Below are 11,766 nucleotides of genomic sequence, written 5' to 3' on the forward strand. Positions count from 1 at the left end.
CTCAACCATTTATGGTAAAATTATATAATCGAAATATGGGCGGCGTAGATCGATGCGATCAAAACGTAAGTTTATATAGAACTGGTATTAGAGGAAAAAAGTGGTACTTTTGTTTGTTTACTCACTGTATCGATTTGGCTATACAGAATGCTTGGCAACTACATCGAAGCAATCAGGGCACTTTGGATCAATTAGCTTTTCGACGACGCATTGCAACTTCACTTCTTCAGCTTTATACAAAAGCGACTTCATCTTCTTGTGGACGGCCAAGTCGAAGAGAAAATGCCGATTCTCGTTTCGATGGAATGCATCATTATGTGATTGATCAAGAAAAACAAACTTGATGTCGCTACTTCCATAAAAAAACAACTACAAGATGTCAAAAATGTGATGTTGGTATCCATGTACGCTGCTTTGTGAGTTACCACACAAATGGTAGTGCTTGATCCTGACGTCCAAGATGTAGGACGCTAATTTTTTTTGTGTACATTGCGATTTTTTGCAATATTATTACAGTAATGTATTCAAGTGTTCCAAATAAAACATATTAATAACAAAAAATTGCAGTTTTAATACTATTTCTTATGTCAGGATTATCTGGGTTAAATGAATCTATTATTTGCTTGCCCACAATTTCTTCAAACTTCTTCCTGTCAAAAGTTCCTATACTGTTTATTTCATCAGTTTTACTGTTGATATTTTCCTTACCCTTATTTTTTCCTAAACACTTGAAAAGTCAATTAAATTAGGATCCCAGGGGTAAAGTTCACAAGTTCTGAAACCATTAACAATTATCTCAGGCTTTATTGTTTTATCCAGAACACACTTGAGCAAAGGCGCAAATTCCGTTTTGGTTAGATCTACGTCGGGATAAGTTCTACGCCAGGCTATGACTCCTTTTCCCCAACCATCTTTTAGGGGCTTAAATGTTGACACATCAGCTGGTTGAAGAACACGAGTAGCATTTGGATAAAGTGCAATTAGAATTAAGTTTTGCACAAAGATCGCTTAATTTTTTGTGCAAATGGGTTTTATGCCCATCAACGTATAAAATAATTGGAAATTTTATATTTTGTTTCTTGACAAAAGGGTAAAAACAATTAGCTATGTATCCAAAAAAGATTTCAGTCTTCATTCAGCCTGAATTACTGCAGGTAATAGTAAATCCTTGTGGAATAGAGTCTGCTATTTGACTTGGGAGTCGCTTGTACGGATATATGACTAGCGGTGGAGTAGTTAATCCAGAAGCATTAAATGTAAATAGAACCGTAAGGTTAGTTTTAGATTTTCCACAGTCCACCTCGTACACGTTTTTGGCACCCCTGGGTGCTAATACCTTTTTGTTTTGGGGGCAAAGTTGAAAATTAGTCTCGTCGCCATTAAATATTCTTTGCGGATCATTTAAAATGTCTGTGTACATCTTTTCTTGTAAGTATGAATAAATGTATTTATACCAGTTCCCAATATCAGCTTCGCTGACTTTAGACGATGCATTTGTTACGGCTTCTGATTTTTTAAGAGATATTTCAGGATGTCGTCGCATAAATGCTTTATACCAACCAGTTCCAGGGTAGTTGTCTACAAAAGGATTTTCACGAGATGATTCATCTAGGAACTGTTTTACTGATACTTGGATATCTTCGGATCTTCTGGGAACTCCTTTGCGGTGGCAATCGAGTATCCACTCCACTAATCGTTTTTCTTCTTCAAACAATAAGACAGGAAGAGGACCGTGTAATTTTTTTACAAATTTTTTACTTAGTTCAAACTGCAAAGTGGCTCTTGGTACTGTGTATCGTCTGCACGCCTCTCTTTTTAGCAATCCTTTTCTTACAGCTTTGATCGCATTTTGTAAACTTTGTTCTGTATATTTTTTAACATAATTCTCGTTTTCAGACGTTTTAGGCATTCTGAAACGAAAATAAAAATTCAGTAAACGTCTGTATACACGAACTGAAAGCGTTGATTGAAAAAATATATGTGTTCAAAACATTGATTTTATAAATGTGAATAGGTAGCTAATAGAAAACAGAGCATATATAGTGATTGGCCCCTGTTTTATTATAGTTATTGGCCCCGGCCAACTACTGTTTAAATAAATTTCTGAACAAAAATATGGCAAAAAAAACTTTTTAAAATGTGCATTCAATGCTTAATTATTATCCGAACGTACTGTTAAACTGAAAAGTAAAAATACAGTTGTTGACCGGGTGGCCAATTACTGCATTTTGTGTTCTTATTACGGATTAATTATTGGCCCCATAAATAAATAATTTCGCTCCAAATTTTACACAATAATACGAGCTCCTCTAATAGTTTATTATAATGTTTCTTAAAATTAACAATTGTTTCAAGTGTACTACCTTACATATTACGTTAACAGGATGATATTAAATGTTCCTCGCTTACCTGATTCACTAAAAATTGCACAAATTTCACTGATACACAACAGCCTTCGACATAGAACACGTTCCTGTTTACATATCTCTGCAATAAACTGAGAACTTGTTCTTTCGGCGACGGTTGCAAGGAAAATTGCCGAAGTTGAAATAGGGGTTGCCAGATCTGCGGTATAGTGGGAATTCTTAATAATACATATTAAATGTGAAACGGCCAATTACTGTATGGAGGCCAACAACTGTATCGCTTACCCTACTCCACGTGTATGTCCGATTCTATTAGGAAGTGTTCTACTAGATTTTCACAAATTGTACCCTAGGTGACGCTCTTCTTCCTATTTTTTTCTATTTTTCCTATTTATCATTTTTTTTTAACTTTCATTGTTGTAAGGGTAAGTACTAGTAATGTTTATTTACTCAGAATAAGATTTTTTTTAATATTGTTGTTTTTATGTTACAAAATAGACCTGTACTCATATGAGTACGTTGATTTTGTATGAGATCAAAATGATTGTTTGGTTTTTTATTTTTTCAGGTTCAGTATTGGTATTGGAATGGATTTTCAAGAATTGCCGCCTATTAGACCTATTGGGACTAATTTGACATTTATGGAAAATTGGAACATTTATGGAAAATGTTATAGAACTCTTGCTTTAGCTTCAGATGGCCTAGCGAGTTCCACTCATAAAGATGTATAAACTGAAAATGAGGACATAGATGAGGATAATATTCAGACTCAAAGCTGTCCGAATGACGTTCCCGGAGAAATAGAAGTTCATTACATCAGTGATGACTCTGATAACGACGAAGACAATCTTCCTCTTGCCATTTAAAGAGAAAATTTACTAAAGGGTCAAAATAAAACCAAGAAATCTGACTGGACGGAAGACATTACTGATATTAGTATGATATCTCAACAGGTTACGAGGGTCGTCTGGATAATATGAAAGAACAAATCCGAGGTAAATCTCCTATAGAAATATTTGAGAAATTTTTCGACCATGAAATTATTGAATATATTACACAACAGACAAATTTATATGCTGCTTAAAATAATAATCTTCAATTTCATGTAACGCAGGAAGAGATAAAGATATTTCTGGATATTTTACTTTTTACTGGATACCATAGATTGTCACGAGAGCGCAACTATTGGTATGTAGATGAGGATCTTCAGATTCCCCTCGTGACTAATGCAATTTCAAGGAACCATTTCCAAGAAATTAAAAAATACCTACATTTAGCAGATAACTTTCAAATTTTTACAAGGGACAAAATGTATAAAGTGAGGCCTCTCATAATCAAACTAAATAAAAAATTTCAACAATTTGGCATATTTCACAAAGACTTGTCAATTGATGAAGCAATGATAAAGTATTTTGGGCATCACTCATCTAAACAGTTCATAAGGGCAGTAAGATTTGAGTACATGTACTGAATGCTTTGTAGTTCAACTGGTTATTGTTACAATTTTGACACATATTGTGAAGCATCAGTGGATAAATCAAAAGTCGCAGCTTGTCTTTAGGAACACAAGTCGTTCTAAAAATGCTTGATGTCGTTGATGTGCCTACTGACCACAAAGTATTTTTGGCAATTATTTTAGAAGTTAAAATTTAATGAAAACTTTAAAAAAGAAGGGCTTTAGGGCAACAGGCACAGCAAGAGAAAATCGTATAAAAAATATCCTTTGTTACCTTCCGCTGTAATGAAAAAAAAAAAGAAAAGAATCGTTGATATTTCGAATATCGTTTTGACAAAACAAGTTTACCACTTTTTGTAAAATGGAAGGGCAACAATGTGGTCACAATGGAATCAAATTACGATAGTATTAAACCACTTTCAAAAGTGAATCGTTGGTGTGCTGCTGCCAAACGAAAAATTGGTGTACCCCAACCAAAACTTTTCTCATCATACAATGCTTCAATGGGCGTTGTTGATCTCTTTGACCAATCGGTTAATAACTTCTTCTTCTTAACGTGCCCATTTGACTCTATCTAAGTAATAACTACCGAGTCAGCATCCAAGGTAAAAAATGGTGGAGCCCACATGCTCAACTCAGCTCTTGTTAACTCGTGGAGGTTACAAATATTTGCTGAAAATAAAGAAATGGATCTTTTGGCTTTTCAACGAGATATAGTACGTCATTATTTAAGAATTAAGAAGAATAAGAAGATTTGGGAAATCTACTTATTCTAGAAAACGACTAGCAGGATCAGTATCAATTAGTCTAAAAATGGATGGAAGCGGTCATTTTGCAAAGAAAATAGACAAACAACTTCGATGTCGTTTATGCCATCAAAGAGTATGTTGGATTTGTATAAAGTGTGAAGTTACTCTGTGTCTTAAACGTGATTGTTTTGTACAATTTCATACTAGTTAGATTATAATACAGGATATACCCAAATATGTACCTATATTATAAGAAAATGAAATATTTTCATTTTTACACAATATTTTGTATTTTTGACTGCCGATCAGGTGTACTCGTATGAGTACACCTACTTTTTGCTAAAAATTTTATTTTTTTATGTAAAATAAAAATGAATTGTTACTATTTAAACCAGATCCAACCAGGACATTCAAAAACTTGGGATCAAATGGGTTCCCGACCTATTTAAGACAGAGAATGAGTCAATTATTATTACTATTTCTGCAAAACTCCAAATTTCGCCTACTACATCAAAATTTAGTTGTTTTTTCACAGATCCGCCCTGGTCTATAAGACAACTATTTAACTAACCAGTAAAAAGAAGACTTAAACTGCTATGATCAAAAGATTAAAAGGATTTACCAGTGAACCATCTTAATCAAACTCTTTTGTTTTTAAAATATTTTTTACTAACTGTTCCACATATTTATTTAGTAGGTATATTATAAATTGTAATAAATTAATAAAAATAACAATTCTCGAACCTTAGCGATAAAAAAAAATCCACATTCAATTAAGTACTTCCACAAAAATATGTTAATTTAAAATAAAATCAGGAATTTTATAGCCGTAACAGCAATTTCCGGCTTAATATTACCGGGTAATATTTTGAAATTTTGCATGACCATCTTGTCCAAAAATTAATTTAGAGTATTATTTAACGTGTTGATGTGAAATATACCAGCAAGTCGATAGATCGGTCAAGTTAATAATATTGGCAGAGAAAGGATTTTTTATGCAAGTGCTTTTGATATCTTCATGGGGAAAATATCTTTAATATTTAATAGTATACTAACTTTATTATATCTTTGTCTTTAATTATTTTTAATGTGGTCTCAGCAATTCATGGAACTAAATATGAAGAGATATAAATATGATTGTTTGGGAACAAATAATTTATTTTCGTTATTATTTGAGTACTCCACTGTTTGGACTCCACTGTTATTGTTTTAACTCTCTCCTCGAAAGTAAACACGGGAACATGTTGTCCGTTCAAACTGCTGTTAAGTATGTTTACATTTGCAAATAAATAGTGCAAATTTTCCGATCTACACATCCATTATGATCTGTTAAATTTTTATTTATATCATAGCATGAACTTTTGATAATGGTGATGATGAATAAAAATTGGTATAGATTTTACAACCTTGTCTCTGTATGTCCTAATATATTAACAATAATTTTATAAATTTTGAAATTTTGACATAATTATTTGGAGTACATGTAAAAGTAATTGTGTGTTTACACAAAGATAATCCATAACTTCTCTCAAGATGTTTCATAATTAGGGTATTAGCTTAAAAAACTAAATTATATATATATATATATATATATATATATATATATATATATATATATATATATATATATATATATATATATATATATATATATATATATATATATATATATATATAATATATATTTAACGTGATTATTTCGATCAAAAAACAATTAAGAATTGCATTTTTACTTGTTCCATCTTATTTATTGTTAAGGAACGTGCTCAAAGATATTTTAAATTTTAACATGCATTTTATTAAATGTACAGTTTTATCAACAATAATGTTATGTTAGTATTCAATTCTATTTATGTGTATAATCTTTTAATTTCTTTACTCCCGATGAAGCCATCAAATAAATGGCGAAATATTGAGCTTTAGAAAAAACAAAGATTTTTTATTTAATATAGACCACATACCCGATATTTCCAACATATTTATATATATATATATATATATATATATATATATATATCTATATATATATATATGTATATATATATATATATATATATATATATATATATATATATATATATATAACTATATATTGTTTCTTTTGAATAGAAATTTCTAGGTTTAACGGTCTGTTATAAATAAAAACACTTAATTATTGCTTAAAATTTGTTTCTATTGTTGTAAACAATAAACTATTGTTTCGGCTATTTGCTATTTCCAATAAGCACTTCGTTTGTACTTTTTAAAAGTTTAAGATGGAATGCAAAAGTAATGACTGAACCTAAAGACATCTAGCGGCAAAATACGAGTGATTCAGGGTCGTAGTTTAAATATCTGCCATTTAAAAAACAACTCAATTGTTTCGATACTGTTTAACCTCTTTTGGCTGCAGTGCTGAAGGAGAATAGTCGTAGGTTCCCAATTCTGCGTAAAATAAAATTTGTTTGATGTTGTATTGAGTCATAATTTGAGAATGCGAAGTATTATATAGGATCCTCAATTTGTAGGCCACATGATTGCCATAAATTTAAAATTTATTCTTGCCTAGATCCTATTTTGCAAGGACTTCACTACATGAAAAGCTTCAGAAGCTAAGTTTTCATTTTGTCACTAGACACTTTTTCTGGGCGTTACCATATTATTGTCTCTATTGTTTTCTTGATTGTTTATTTTACTGCAGTTTTCATTTTCAGCTCTTCCCACTTCTTCAAACGTTTTGTTTTTAACCTGCAACAACTTCATAAATGAAAATACCGATTAAAAAAAATGTCAGTAAATGTTTAATCCCTAGTAGTAATTTACTTTTTAATTTTGTTGTCTCATCCGTCTACATCCGAAGATCAATTGAAAACGCCAGCAGATGGTAACCATCATATCTGGAATTTTCCGCACTGTGTTGGAGCTATGGATGGGAAACATATAATATTATTGCAAGCACCTATTGGAAGTGGAAGTGAATTTTTTAACTATAAACGATTCTTTATGGTGAAGTATTTACGACTACAGTGATCTCGAAAACGATACAGGATGGCACTTTACAGTTACCAAAGAGAACTTTCTTCCTGGGAAAAATGACACCAAATTGCTTACATTTTTGTGGCTTATGACGTTTTTCCCCTTCAACGTTATTTTCTCTAAATTAAAAAAAACATACAGTGAATTTTCAACTACCGCTTGAGTAGAGTTAGGGAGATCATTACAAATGCTTTTAAAATCATATCCTCAGATTTCCGTGTGTTTACACAGCCCACTACTACTTCAACAAGAGAAAGGAAGCAAAATTGTACTTGCCTGCATCTATTTGCATAATTTTCTACAAAACAGTACTATATCTAACCGTAGCTACAATTCATCAAGAACTTTTGATTCGTCAGGTCAATAGAGCATAAATAATAGTAATAGATCGGACACATCGTTTCTTGTTCTCTCAAAAATTGTAAGAAAGCCTACATTAGATGCTCAAAGAGATAGGAATAATGTACGTAAATATTTTACTTCACTTGAAGGAAAATTATCGAGACAGAAAGACTGTTAAAATAAATTTTAAGGTATTACTCTTTTTGAGTAAAAAAAACCAATAAAACAACGACATAACTATAAAAATAAAATAAATTTTGTCCTCACCTTAATTTCACCTTTAAGGGTGGGACGCGGCTTGTTCTTCTATTTAAAAACATCAAACTATTAAATGCAAACCACTCGCTCACGTAAACGTCATCAATTCCGTTTCTTGAATGAGACTTTCTTTTCTTAACTTCCCTCTGAAATTGTCCTATTGCGCCTTAAATATTTTTCTACTGCATCTTTCTGCAAATTCTTTCCATCGTTGTCGCTATCTGGGTAAATGATTTACTCTTAACTTACCGATTTTTATAATATTTGTGACGGCAATCCCTTAACACACTATTGTCCCTAAATAAATCAATTAAATGCATGGTTGCTTCTTTTAATTACTCCATTTTTCCACAAATCTAAAAAAATATCTAAACAAATAACAAAAAATATGTCCCGTCACTTCCGGCCTATCATCATCATCATCATCTTGGTGCTACAGCCCTTAGAGGACCTCGACCTTCTCAAGCTTTCTACGCCATTCTATTATGTCCCTCGCTTGCATTTTCCAGTTGCCGACTCCAATCTTCTTGGCATCTTGTGTTACCTCGTCCATCCACCTCAGCTTTGGTCTACCCCGTCTTCTCATTCCCACGGGTTGGGCTGTTAGAATCTTTTTTAACATGACTTCCGGCCTATAATGCAACTAAAAAATAGATTTAACCCTGCACTGGTGGCGCCCCCTATCGGAACACCAGTAGTGGCGCCAAGTCTGACAGACCCAAACTGACAGACCTTTAATAATTTATTAATTAGAAAATCAAAACAATACTGGTATATTATCTAGCTTTACTTCTTTATAAATATTATTTAAACAATAAAATGTAATTTGGACCAAATAAATAATAGAACCTACCAAAATAATTAATAAATGATGGATGTTCATGAATTGTGAAAAATAAAATAAGGGTTCATGCAAATTAACTTTTTAACATTAACATAAAATTTATTTGTCAAACTTCATCTTATGAGTTGCACTTTTAATCATTTTGTGAGCGCAATATACAATCAGGGCAAGGAAACTGGGCATGTATTAAACAAATAAATTTTTTGCACATTTGACAAAAATAACTTATAAAAGTCTTACTGTCTTTAACGAAAAAACTACATCGTTTTTTATTATTTAAATTTTCAGGATTAGCTCTTAGAAGTTCACTTGAAGTTCCAGCCACTTCTTGGGGTCGGTTGCGAATAGCTGGAGAGATATTTTTCACCATGGAGCGACGCTTCAGATGCTGGTCGATTAGTTCTGCGGTTAAACGTTTTATGTATATTCTACGAAGAAAATTATCATTTAGATTATTTTCCAGATATATAATTTGGGAGTTTATTCTAGCCACATTCATAAAAGAATAAAAATCACCATTGACCATCTCAGGTTACTTGGAGCTATATTATACGTGGCACAAAGTTCATCAAGGGTGTCGACCCCACCTTTAGTTGAGTTATAAAACGTTATAATCTCTGGCTTCTGTTGATTTGTCTATTTTATCATTGTTGTGAATACTTTAAGCCAGTATGACATTTTTTCCCTTCTTGGGTACATATGATATTATCGTAGTATTGGAATCCAAACATACTTGAATAAACAGGTCGATGTTTGATGTTTATAAACTCCAACGCTAATTGTCTTTTGTTTTTCTCATTTTACCGACGTATATTAGATTGTGATTACGACGAAGTTTTGTAATAAGCTCAAAGCTAGTAAACCAATTATCATACGTAAGGTTTCTTCCAGTACCCGATATTAGACCAAATAATCTCTCGACAATACTAACTGGATCATTTTTTAAATGAAAGGGTCCCTCCTGTTGTAAACCAACATATAGTTCTAGATTTAATGTATATCTTGTTTTTGCATCAACTAAGGCAAAGATTTTTAATCCATATTTGTAAGGAATATACTGTTTAAAACCGTATCTTCCTTGAAATGAGTCAAGTTTTTAATCTATAGTGCCATAGTCGCTAATTGTGTAGGCATTTTTTCATTTTTTTACAAAACTTTTTAAAACTAGCTGTTTTATAGCGCTAACTTATCAAAAAAATTTTCTTTCGTCTCGAGATTCTAAATCATCAAATCTAAGATGTCTTAAAAATAAAAAAATGTTGATGCGACATGGTTAACCAAAACATTTCAACGCCGCTGCCATTTCGCTCCCATAACTCTTCTGTGCTTAACCGATTACTTTTCAAACACCCAGCTAAATAGAGCAATCCTAATAAAGCTCATATTTTGATTACATCAGTATTTTTAGCAGAACGGGCTCTGTTATACATCTCTTTCATTTGATGTATATATTTGTTCGTACTGTCAACAATAATGTTTAAAATATCTTTAGAAAAAGACAAATTCTAACAGTCAATTATGGATTTGGCATTTTTGCCATATGCCTTTACACACGGTAAGTGAAAACTTTATTAAATTGGCGAGTTCTTACCGTTTGCATCGGCAGTGTTTTTCCAGACTGCTTCATCTTTGACTATAATGCAATGCGTGAAACGTAGCAATACGTGAAACTTTTGCTGGTATTACATCCACTTCGCAATCATCGCCATCAGCCTCTTGTTCAGTATCTGAATCTTAAAGATGTTCCTCTATGTTATCTACTTCATCCTGCGATTCAATGTCATCAAAATGTTATTCTGTGTCAGTTTCTACTTCCTTAAGCAATTGAAGTAGACGACTTTGCTCCTTTTCATAACTCATTGTGCTAAAAATAATAAATTTGACTAAGCAAAACATAAAATAATACATGTTTACATAATATAATACATAATATCAGCAAAATTACTCACCACTTTAAAAAAAATTAATTCCAAGAAACGAAAATAAAACAACAGTCACTTGAATTACTTAAGTGGTGGCGCCAAGTCTAATAAACCCAAATGGGCTATAACAATAAAGATAAAAATCTGGCAAAAGTTTTCGGTCCGACGGTCGATGCAATAATAAATATTAGTAAGGTACCAAGAGCACGAAGTTCATAGTTTAAACCTCACTCTTTTTATACCGTTTAGTACGATGCTTGGGTCTGAGAGACTTGACGCCACCGCTACAGGGTTAAAAACATTAAGAGTGAAGATGCAATACCAACACGTGACACCAACATGTTGCCAACATCCTTTCATCTTTACCGCTCACCGACGGGTAACAAATAAATAGCTTGTTAAAAAAAACGCAGCATGTTGATTTTTCACACGCAGAATTTCGGTAACATGTTGAATAACACTGCTAATAACATGTTATGTTACTAAGTGAGGACGCGCCTTAAAGGAACGCTTCATGGAAGAAATTTTAACGTAGTTAGCAAGGTAAAGAATTTATCCGATTAGTGACAAATGCTATTTTATACTTGCGGTTTTTGCTGATGAGTGTTCGTAGGCCAATATCATTTTAACTACTTCGAACTGTCAAAGGTATTGTGTGCCTATCATTTACTGCTGCATATCAACAGTTCAATTTGCTTGAAAACGATAATAGACGAAAAAAATACTAACATCAGAAGTGCACCAGGGTATAGCTTACTGACAGTAGGGCTATGATTAATGTACAACAAACGTATACGGAAAATCCTCACATATC

This window comes from Diabrotica undecimpunctata, chromosome 2 (assembly GCF_040954645.1).
Source record: "Diabrotica undecimpunctata isolate CICGRU chromosome 2, icDiaUnde3, whole genome shotgun sequence".
NCBI classification, from domain to species: Eukaryota; Metazoa; Arthropoda; class Insecta; order Coleoptera; family Chrysomelidae; genus Diabrotica; species Diabrotica undecimpunctata.